This window comes from Lagopus leucura, unplaced genomic scaffold, assembly GCF_019238085.1.
Source record: "Lagopus leucura isolate 7727_CA_CO unplaced genomic scaffold, USGS_WTPT01 34925-0_obj-0_obj, whole genome shotgun sequence".
Lineage (NCBI taxonomy): Eukaryota > Metazoa > Chordata > Aves > Galliformes > Phasianidae > Lagopus > Lagopus leucura.
The window spans coordinates 6,106-16,960 of NW_024968011.1; the positions used below are offsets into that span (position 1 = coordinate 6,106).

The following is a 10,855-nucleotide window of genomic DNA, read 5'->3' on the forward strand; positions in this document are numbered from 1 at the left end:
GCCATCTTCTGGGGCTATCAAAAATGGATACCTGTGTGTGTGCACATGCCAAATAAAACTCGTAACTCTGTGCTGCTCTGACTGTGTAGTTCACTTGCCTCTGCTCCTGAGACACCCTGTCTCTCCGATGCAAACATATCCTGAAACAAAATTATAGGCAGAAACACATTGCAAAATGTGCTGCACATCAAGAAATGCTTTGTAAAAACAAAACAGCACAACTAGAAATAGCCTGTCACCTTAACAAATAACTTTGAACCAAGTTAAAACTCAAAGGGAATCCTTAATAAAACTTGATAATGTGGCAGCAAATCTGATAGCAAAAAAATCAAAACCATTTTCTGATTGTGAGTTTGTCTCACAAGACTGTAGCCAGCTGAACTGAAGAAATATGAAAGTCTTTTGAACAAAATTTGGAGAGTTAAACTGCTAATCAATTCCTATGCTTTGGCTGTGGGTGAAAATGCTCATGTTAAATACAATGGCTCAACTAATCATTTTTGTTAGAGGCATCCATAATGAATTTCAATATCAGTGAAGAAATGGCTCCTTTGGTGGCATTGAAAAACAAATAATTCTCCTGATTTATGTGAAGTAGAAACAAACCAAAACAACATTAGAACAATTTTCTTTAACCCTTGTCAATATTTCTGGTACATCTACTGACAGTGCTCCAGTGACAGTTGGTTTAAAAAAAAGAAGTGAGACTTAAGATATAATATTCTTACGTGCTTAGCAGAGGTTTGCTGGGTGTAGAGAAGTTTTCCTTGGTTTTCTTCGTCTTTTTCCAATTGATGTAATTTTCTCCTCCCTCAACCCCCATCAAACTGCGTTTTTCCTCTGCCATCACGGCAGGGAGAAGAGCGCCAAAAGCTGCGGCGCGGCTGCGCGTCGAGCCAGTCGTTGTTGTTTCCGCGGTCTCCGGTGCCCCCTCGTGGCCAATAGCTGGAATTGCGGCCGTGTTTGTTTGGCGCCGCAGGCACTAGGGCGCATGCGCACAGGCACGCGGCGGTGGTGTTCCTCGCTCTGCGCAGCAAATCCGCCGAGCTTTGTTATGGTTAGTCCTCGAGGCAACAGAGCGCATGCGCCAGGACACTCATAACTAGCATTCAAAGCTACAAAGCCTCGAGGTGCAGACAAGCAGTCGATTCCTGGAGCCTGCCTCGGGAACAGACTATTGTGGCTCCCAGCGGCCCCTGCGCCCCTCTCACGCGTAATGAGGAGTCGAAAACAACGCACGCGTAGGTGAGTACTCGAAACTAATCATGCGAAATCACCTGCCGGGCCGGGGCTGTTCGCCGCTATGTTCGCTATTACCTGGAGGACTGATGACCATAGAGAGGCGGCGGATTAGCTGAGTAGAGCGGTTAGAACGGCACTTCCGCATTTTGTACGCGCATGCGTTGTGATGCTTGCGGGACGCAGCGGCCGTACCGCGCATTGGCCAGGAGGTGGCAGCAGAGACCGCGGAAAGAACTTTTCCGACGGGACTGGGGGAGCGGCGGCGCAGTGCCTGGCGATCCGGTGTGTGTGCTGTGAGGACGGGAGAGGAGCACGAAGTTAGAAGTGGAGGGGTTGTGGGGGGAAAGACGAAGAAGAAAGAGGGAAACTACTCCAAACCCAGGAGAGCTGTGCCAAGTGCATATAAATAGCTTTAAAAAAAAAAAAAAAAAAAAAGTTTTTTTTCTTTTTTTCTTCTTTCTTTTTGCCAGCGTCTGTTGCATTGTTTCTAAGTGTTCAAATACCAAAATGCAACTGCCCAGCAAATTTAACAATAATGGGATTAGAGCCCATTGGCAGAAAGTGCAGGGCCATATGAATGTTCACTCAGCCTCTGTCTTGTTTATACTTCCATGTATTTTTCTTCAAAAGCCTTTCTTTCCCTGCGGGTTTCATTTTTAGCTTTTTGTTCTTGTCATGCCATAAAATGGGAAGTTTTAGGTCCTAGCAAGTCTAAGCAGCCAGATCTAGCACAAAGCTGCAGTTTTGAGTTCTGTGTGGACCATGACAGTGTTCCTACAAAGATTACCAAAAACTGCAGTTCTCCCCCTAAAGTTTACAGATGGAAAAAAATTAATTCACCTGCCTAGAAAGAATTGATGTGTCACAGCTGCCATTGGCAAGATGGCCCGAGAGTTGTGTGGGTGCATCTGGCTGTGAGAGGAATGTCACTGTGGAAGGACAGCTTGTTCCCCCCTCTGATGGGGGCAGCTTCTCAGCTGCCCTACCCTGGTCTTCCTGCATCTGGACAGATAGCCCAGAAGGGCACAGGGTATGCAGACCCTCCCCGGCCAGCTGCAGCAGTCGGTCCTGCCAGCACTCCCTTTCCCCCCGACCATTCGCATTTTGCAGGCTGGAGCCCTGTGTGGCAGAGGAGGAGAGAGCTGCAGGCAGAAGGAAAACAGGGTGCTGGGATTCCTGCAGCTCGCTACCAGCTGTCTTCTGTGACATTTTGGGGGTGGGCAGGGGACTGTGGGAGCACCCTCAAGGCTCTGGGCAGGAGGGAAGGAAGCAAAGATGCAGCTGCAGGCAGCGGGCTCTGAGCTGGAGAAGTGCGGCTGGGCACTGTGCAGCTCCCAGTCTGGGCACATGGAGCAAATTTGTCCAGCTGAGGGCTGCAGGGCTGTCCTTATCAAGCACTCCCCCATCGCACAGGACTGCAGCGACTGCACCAGTTGCTCGAGCTCTTCCCACTGCAGGAGCTCAGAACTGACAAGAACCCTGACCAAAGCAGGTAATGGCAACATATGCACACAGATACACACCTGATACAGAATCTGGCACTTGACAGTCCTCCCAGAGCTTCTTGCTGCTTTTTAGGCTGCTCTACAGCTATTCTGTCCTTTTCCCCCTCCTTCCCCTATGTCTTGCCCTTTCCTTCGCCCTGTGCCTTCCCCATTCCTTTTTCAGGCTTTCTCCTTTCTTTCCTCACTTCCTTCCCTGTTCCTTCCCCCTGCGACGACCCCATGTTCTGCTGCTGTTCTCAGCTGACAATCCTTAAACTACACTTTTCAAAGACATGGGATCAGGCTGCATACTATCACTGACTTAAAAAAAAAAAAACAAACAAATAAAAAAAAACTAAAACAAAAACAAACAAGTGCAGTATTATGTATAGATAACGAACTCCTGCTTGAAAACCAATAGCATCTCCACATCCTGGAGTGTCACCATCACCCCCAGGTTGGGCTGGTGCTGCTCATCTGCCCTGCAGTGCTGCTCAAATGGCACCAGCACCTCCTGGCACGGCCTGCCACCTCCCTGTGTCACCTCTACATGTCACCTCATCTCACCTCTGTAGTTCTGACCCCACACCTCCTCCCCATGTCCCCCCATGTCCTCACATGTCCCTGTGTCTCCACACATCCCCTCATGTCTCAAGTCCCCCCACATCCCCTGCCCCAATTCAGTCCATGCTGATGTCACCATGGGATTGAGGACGGGGGCAGGGATGCCTGTGGGGTGCGTGGAGTCCTGGGACAGGTTGATGGCTGTGCACAGGGGGGTGATGGTGCCCTCGGCGCACGGCTGTGACAGGGGGGTGTGAGTCATTGCCCCCAAAATGGGGCTTGTGCCCCACGCATGTGGGCAAGTTGCATGGGGAGTGCTTTCTGGAGATGATCTGTCTTTTCTCCAAATCTGCAGCGACTTCAGCAATCCCGCGTCATACCGCAGCAGAAATGGGGCACTGCCGTACATCAGCGATCTCTGACTCAAGCACAGGGGCTGCACGAAGGACACACGCTGCAGCCTCCCTGTTTCTGTGGGGTTTGGGATTGATGTTTGAGCCAAAAGGCCTCATGCTGCCATACAGGCAGGTGCTGGGTTCACCCACTGAGGACGCCAAATCCTAAAATGTCACAGCGGTCTTTAATTGCTGTGCGAGGAGATGACGTGCATTTCTCCCTGGGGAGCTGTAAGCTGACCCCACAGTGTGGCAGACAGCACCAAAAAGGGATGCCATCCTGTACTTTCCTACCCTAGTAACTCCTGGTTCTGCTGGTACACCTCTTGTACCTGGAGCTGGCTCTCCATCTGGCTGAGACGTCATCTTTAACACTTCAAAACAAGCCTAAGGAGAAAAGATTTTGGTGATGTGACATGAAAACAGACAGCACAAATATAGACCAGGATGACAGAAGATGTACACGCTGGGTGTTGAATACCATTTGGAAACCAAACCGCAGGTGAGAAGTCTGTTTTATTTGGTTCATTTTTGCTAATCTCCCGGAGGATCAGGAGGTCAGTAGATGTAAACTAGAGATGCATCACAGGGATATTCAATCAAGGTGATGCAACACATATCTAATTGTTTTTTCATAATTACAATGACTACTAGATATTAACATGATAGTGACTCTCTTCCTAGCTTAATATATGTTAACGCTAAATTTGAAACTGGCATACTAATAAATAGGGCTTCTGAAAGAGGCATGTTCATAAAACCACGCTTTTGTCTTCTTGTTTTTCATTGTAATATCAATATATTGAAACATTTGCACAGGGTCAAGTAATTGTGAGGAGATAAAACAGCACATGAGGTTATAATTACTATGTTAGGTAAAGCAGAGCATTATCAGTCTTTATTGTTGTTTTCTTTTTCTTTCCTTCTAGTTACTTGACAGTCCAGGAAATTTTTCACAGCTGAGCCATTGTGTTTTCTTCAGAAGTTCGAAATAAGACTGGCAGATTCATGTCCATATTCACCCACGCAGCAAAGTACTGGAAGAACTGCATTATTTCATCCCACTCTTCAGTGAGTTTCTATTATTTACCATGTAAGAACAACTTCTTTGTAATGCCTCCCTTGTAGAAAAGCGATGTGTTTGTCTTCATTGCCAACCCTTGATTTCCAGTGCATGTTCAAAATAGTTGATGGGTGAAGGAATGCTGGCTGGTTTTACGCTAAGAAAAAAGCCTCCACAAGTTCACATTCAGTACAGTGAGTACACTTTTATTTTTGCTAGATGGTCTGCTGGTTTCTCCAGTCTTCTTATGTAACACGAGGGAACATTTTGTTGTTTGAATTTCTATAACTGCCTATTTTCTGTGTTCAGAGGAGTAGATTCCCTTACATATGGGGTATTTTTAACTGGGTAATGTAACTCAGAGTAATAACACATAAAAACAATCTTCTGTGTTGGTTGTTTGAAAGAAAGCTGTTTATTCATTAGAAATGTTAGAAACATAATAATCCCATTTGGTAGTTAGTTTTTCATCAGACTGTGAAGTTCCGAGTAGAAAATAGCACTGAAGTTCAATTGCACGTTGTAAGCAAGTTTTAATGACATACACCTTTTTAAATATCCCTCAGTAATGCATGCTGTTATTGTCCTCAGGACCACTGGATCACCTTGTCCTAATGGTTCAAAGCATGCGAAAAATCTTTATCTGGAAGAATATGACAACTGAGATTTTTTATTGGTACACGATAGCACAATAAATTCTGTCACCTGTAATTAACTTGATGCCATAGTTCACTGCTGCAGATCTTAATGTAAAGATTGCTGGGGCAATGCTTTCAGGGCCAAATCTTCAGCCAGACTGTTGTGTGTGTGAAGGAAAGCACTGTAAATCTCTGAATTCTGTATGGATGGGGCCTTATAAATATTTCTATAATTAGTCAAAGCACAGTAATTTTTTTTTTTTCCTACAGGTTAAATACTGCTGATTAGCTGCTTACTTTTTAGAAAGTGCTCTGTCCTTAGTATTTACACGAGTCTTTTTCTGACCTGCTGTAAGCCCGTTAGTCCAAAACCAGATGAGGAGTCTAATTTTAGAGCTGGAGATAGTGTAACACTGTTACTAGTTGATACTTGCTATGTCATTGCATTCTAGGATTATGTAATAAACAAAAGAACTGCCTCAGAGAAGAGAATGACTTATTAATTACAATACAGTAGTGGTCTTGTTTTTGGTGTTATTATTGCATATGTATATCTGCCTTTGCATGGTTAGTTCTAGAAGATACTGTCTACAGGTATTGCTGCCAATTTAAAAAAAAAAATAATTACAATTCTTATTTATTCTTGGAAATATATTTCTTTGCTTGCTATGAATCAGTTAATACTGAGCCATGATATTTTGCTGTGCTAGTGCACTTTATTGAATGTATCAAAGTACATAAGACATATTGATATTGTAACAATTAAACACAGAAACAAAGACTGTGTCTAAAAAACAATTCCAAAGTTTTAGGAAGGAAGGATTATTATAGAATTCTGAGACTGCTTGATACAAGAAGAAAGTGGTTTAGGCAGATTCACATCATTTGACTTAACACACTCATTCTATATAAAAGAATTTAATCTCAAAGACTGGCTAGCAGAATTTTTAACAGGAACACTACTACGCAAATCAAAGAGCAATTCTGTTATCATGCTATGTACTAACTGCCAGACACTTGTTTGCTTTACAACATATGCATTAATTTATCAAATTACCCCGCAAAAGAAACAAAACTGAAGAAAACCTATGCATTTAAAATGGTTAGGATTTGACAAAGAAAAAATATAAAATGTTCAAAAGTAGCGAATCCAATTTTTGTTTCTTCAGCAACAAGCTCATTTCAGGGAAAAGCTATTAGATACTGCTATTATATAAGAAAATGCGATTTATAATGTTCAGTGTTACAAATAAGAACTAATTTTGAAAAGCTAATTAGTGGATTTCACGATGGCATAACTACATGAGCGGATGAGGAAAATGCTTGATGTCATCTATCTTAATGTCAGTAGAGACTTGGACATAGTCCCCATCATATCCTTCTCTTCAAATTCAAAATGTGTGGATTTGAAAGGTGGACTGATGAACAAAGTTTAGCCTAGTCATACCTTGAGAGTGGTGGTCCTTGGCTCAATGTCTGAATAGAGAAAGTAACAAGTGGTGCTCCTCAGGGGTCAGTACTGGGACCAATGCTCTTTAATATCATCAGCAGTGACATTAACAGTGGGATCAAGTACATTCTCATCAAGTTTGTGGATGACAACAAGCTATGTGATAAGGTCAAGATGACTGAGGGATGGGATGCCACTCAGAGAGACTTATACAGCCTTTGTCAGTGGGACAAGGAGAACCTCATGAGGTTCAAAAAATCCAAGTGCAAGGTACTGCACATGGGTAATCACAGAATCACGGAATCACAAGGTTGGAAACTACCTGCAAGATCATCTAGTCCAACCACCCTCCCATTCCTATCAGTGCCACAAGATACTAAACCATCTCTCATAGCTCCTCATCCAGGCGCCTCTTGAACACTGCCAGGGACGGCGACTCCACCACCTCCCTGGGCAGCCATTGCAGTGCCTGACCACCCTCTGAGAGAAAAAAGTTTCTCCTAATATCCAACCTAAACCTCCTCTGGTATAACTTCTTGCCATTTCCTCGAGTCCTACTATTTGCCTGGGAGAAGAGGCCAGACCCTTTTGCACCACAGCCTCCCTTCAGGAAGTTGTAGAGTGCTATGAGGTCTCCCCTGAGCCTCCTCTTCTCCAGACTGAACAATCCCAGCTCCTTCAGCCTCTCCTCATAAGACTTGTGCTCCAGACCCCTCACCAGTTTCGTTGCCCTTCTCTGGACACGCTCCAGGGCCTCAATGTCTTTCTTGTAGTGAGGGGCCCAAAACTGAACACAGTACTCGAGGCGCGGCCTCACCAGTGCTGAGTACAGGGGGATGATCACCTCCCTGCTCCTGCTGGCCACACTATTTCTAATGCAGGCCAGGATGCCGTTTGCCCTCTTGGCCACTTGGGCACACTGTCGGCTCATGTTCAGCCGAGCATCAACCAACACCCCAAGGTCCCTTTCCTCTTCACAATCATCCAACCACTCATCCCCAAGCCTGTAACGCTGCCTGGGGTTGTTGTGGCCAAAGTGCAGAACCCGACACTTGGCCTTGTTAAACCTCATTCCATTCATCTCAGCCCAGCGATCCAGCTTACCTAGATCCCCTGCCCTCAGGCAGATCGACACAACCTCCCAACTTGGTGTCATCTGCAAACTTACTCAGGGTACACTCAATCCCTTTATCTAAGTCATCAATGAAGATATTAAACAGGATGGGCCCCAGTACCGACCCCTGGGGGACACCACTTGTAACAGGTCTCCAGCTGGACTTCACTCCATTGACCACCACCCGTTGAGCACGGCCCTCCAGCCAGTTCCTTATCCAACGGAGTGTAAAACTGTCCAAGCCATGGGCAGCCAGTTTCCACAGAAGGATACTGTGTGAGACCATGTCAAAGGCTTTGCTGAAGTCTAGGTAGACTACATCAACTGCCTTTCCCTCATCTACCAGTTTGGTCACCCAGTCGTAGAAGGAGATGAGGTTGGTCAAACACGACCTGCCTTTCATGAACCCATGCTGGCTGGGCCTGATCCTGTGGACAAGCTGTGTGATCTCTCCCAGGAGGATTTGTTCCATGACTTTCCCTGGCACTGATGTCAGGCTGACAGGCCTGTAGTTCCCCGGATCCTCCTTACGGCCCTTCTTGTAGATGGGAGTCACATCAGCAAGCCTCCAATCCTCTGGAATCTCTCCAGTCAACCAGGAGCGCTGGTAGATAGCCGAGAGCGGCTTAGCGATCACCCCCGCCAACTCCCTCAGCACCCTAGGATGAAGCCCATCCAATGGCAATGGTAATGGCAACCAACCCCTTGTATCAGTACAAGTTGAAGGATGTAAGGACAGAGAACAGCCCTGCCACAGTGGGCATAGGGATACTAGTCAATAGCAAGTGGACATGAACTAGCAGTGTGTACCCTCACAGCCCAGAAAGCCACTCCTGTCCTGGACTGCACCAAAAGAATGGTGGTCAGCAGGTCAAGGTAGATGATCCTGCCCCTCTGCTCTGCATTGGTGAGACCACATCTGGAGTACTCCATCCTGACGTGGAGTTCTCGAGTACAGGAGAGGCATGGATCTGTTAGAGCATGAGCAGAAATGGAATACCTCCCCTGTGAGGACAGGCTGAAAGAGCTGGGACTGTTCAGCCTGGAAAAGAGAAGGCTCTGGGGAGATGTGATAGTAGCCTTTCAGTATCTAAAGGAGGGCTATAAGGAGAAGAGGACAGACTCTTCAGCAAGGTCTGTTGCGATAGGACAAATGTAAATGGTTTTAAAATATAAAAGGATAAATTCACATTAGATACAAAGAAGTTTTTTTTTGCTATGAAGGTGGTGAGGCACTGAAAGAAATCACCCAGAGAGGTGGTGGATGGATCACCTGACCTTGGAGACATTCAAGATCAGGCTGGCCCAGGCTCTGAGCAACTTGTTCATATTCATTTCAAGGGAGTTGGATTAGATGACTTTCTAACTCAGAAGATTCTGTAATTTTATGATAATACTAAACTCAAGTAATATAAGTTACCCAGCAAAGATATTTATTTCTTGCATTTAATTTTGGTATGAACCAGTTAACACTGAGCTAAGCGAAGATCACCGAAATATTTCTAGAGTTTAGGCACTTTGAAACATTGGTCACAGTTCTTAAAGTATAAATTTAAGGATCTATATCTATACTTAGAATCAAAGATAAATGTTTGGGTGTTTTTTTTTTTTCTGATAATATCTTCCTCTCTCCAGTTGCCATACACTTTCTCTCTCTTAAAAAAAAAAAAAAAATGTTTAATTTATATATTATTTATAAACATACAGAGATGTTTTCATCTTTGCAGACACTAATAGGTAGCTGATTCCAAGGTACACATATCCTTAACCAAAGTTAAAACAGGACCACGACTTTCTCTCTGTTCTATTAACAGCAATTCTGTAATAGTTTTATAGCACCTACCTGAATCAGTATATCAGTATCACACATTCCACTTAGCTAACGAGCTTCTTTTTGCAGAACCTTAATCCAAAAACAATAAAAGTGGAAAGAAATTCCCTGTTTCACTTCAGCAGACACTGAAATATATATATAAAAAAATTCTCCTTCTTGATATTTTGCCTACTTTTTTGTAACTAACTTTTTTGACTACGTAACTGTATCATAACACTACAAAAATAATATCCACTGTACTGTTTGCACACTGTTTTGAAATGTAGTATTTATGATAAATGAATTTTACATGAAACCATTCTATTAAGCATGTTAAAATAACTGAAAGTAGATTTGTCCCAAGAAAACATATGTAACTAAGCTTCTGCTTGGCTTTAAGATGCACACACATTATTTCTTTGACTTGCAAAGACAAGCATGTGTGATACTTTACTGAGTACTGAGTTATTTCAGCTTTCTGGGAGCTGTATACTAATGCTGTGTCATCAGAAAACTTCTGAAATGAGGGTTTGATACTGCAACATCAGTGAACAGCATAGTGCTACTGATCTGTAACCTCTCAGCAGCAAAACAGAGAAATCCGTGTAATTGATTCAGTGTCTGTGAGGAGAAGCAACATCTTTTAATACATCACCTCAGAGAGCTGGAAGAAAAAATAGACAAATTTTATTTTACCTGCTTCATCAAAGTACATACAATGGAATTTGTTTGAGAGAAGAATGAACTCCTTTATATTGCAGATGGAAGGACAGAACCTGCCTGTACAAATCTATCCTACGCTGACCTAAGCAGAAGCATTAGAGGTCATATAAATGTTCCTTGTCTTAGTTACTGAATCTGGTTTCTGTAATCTGAAGACACAATGAAGGTAAGGCTGCTTACACACTATTTTCAGTTGTTTTTCAGGACAATGGATTTAATGACATAAAAATGAATTAACTGACTCTCCTGTCCTTACACTCTATTAATTGAAGATACTTGAAGTTGAACTGGAAAAGCAGTACATACAAGATTTATTGTTCCCGATGGAATCTTAGTCCTGCTGCCTTTTATATCCATTCTGATATCACT

General features: G+C 43.9%; 1 long non-coding RNA gene across 4 annotated transcripts; it reads left to right on the top strand.

Moving 5' to 3' along the window:
• Window positions 1-1,148: 1,148 nt before the first annotated feature.
• On the top strand, window positions 1,149-10,849 carry LOC122193405. Of its 4 annotated transcripts, XR_006182889.1 has the most exons (6): window positions 2,658-2,734; window positions 3,985-4,187; window positions 4,615-4,756; window positions 4,857-4,942; window positions 10,525-10,652; window positions 10,759-10,847. It is a non-coding gene; the product is annotated as an uncharacterized LOC122193405 (long non-coding RNA). The 4 variants fall into 4 exon arrangements; XR_006182891.1 differs by lacking the exon at window positions 2,658-2,734 and adding an exon at window positions 1,149-1,245 and having other exon boundaries at window positions 10,525-10,849; XR_006182890.1 differs by having other exon boundaries at window positions 4,615-4,778; window positions 10,525-10,849.
• The last annotated feature ends 6 nt before the right edge of the window (window positions 10,850-10,855 follow it).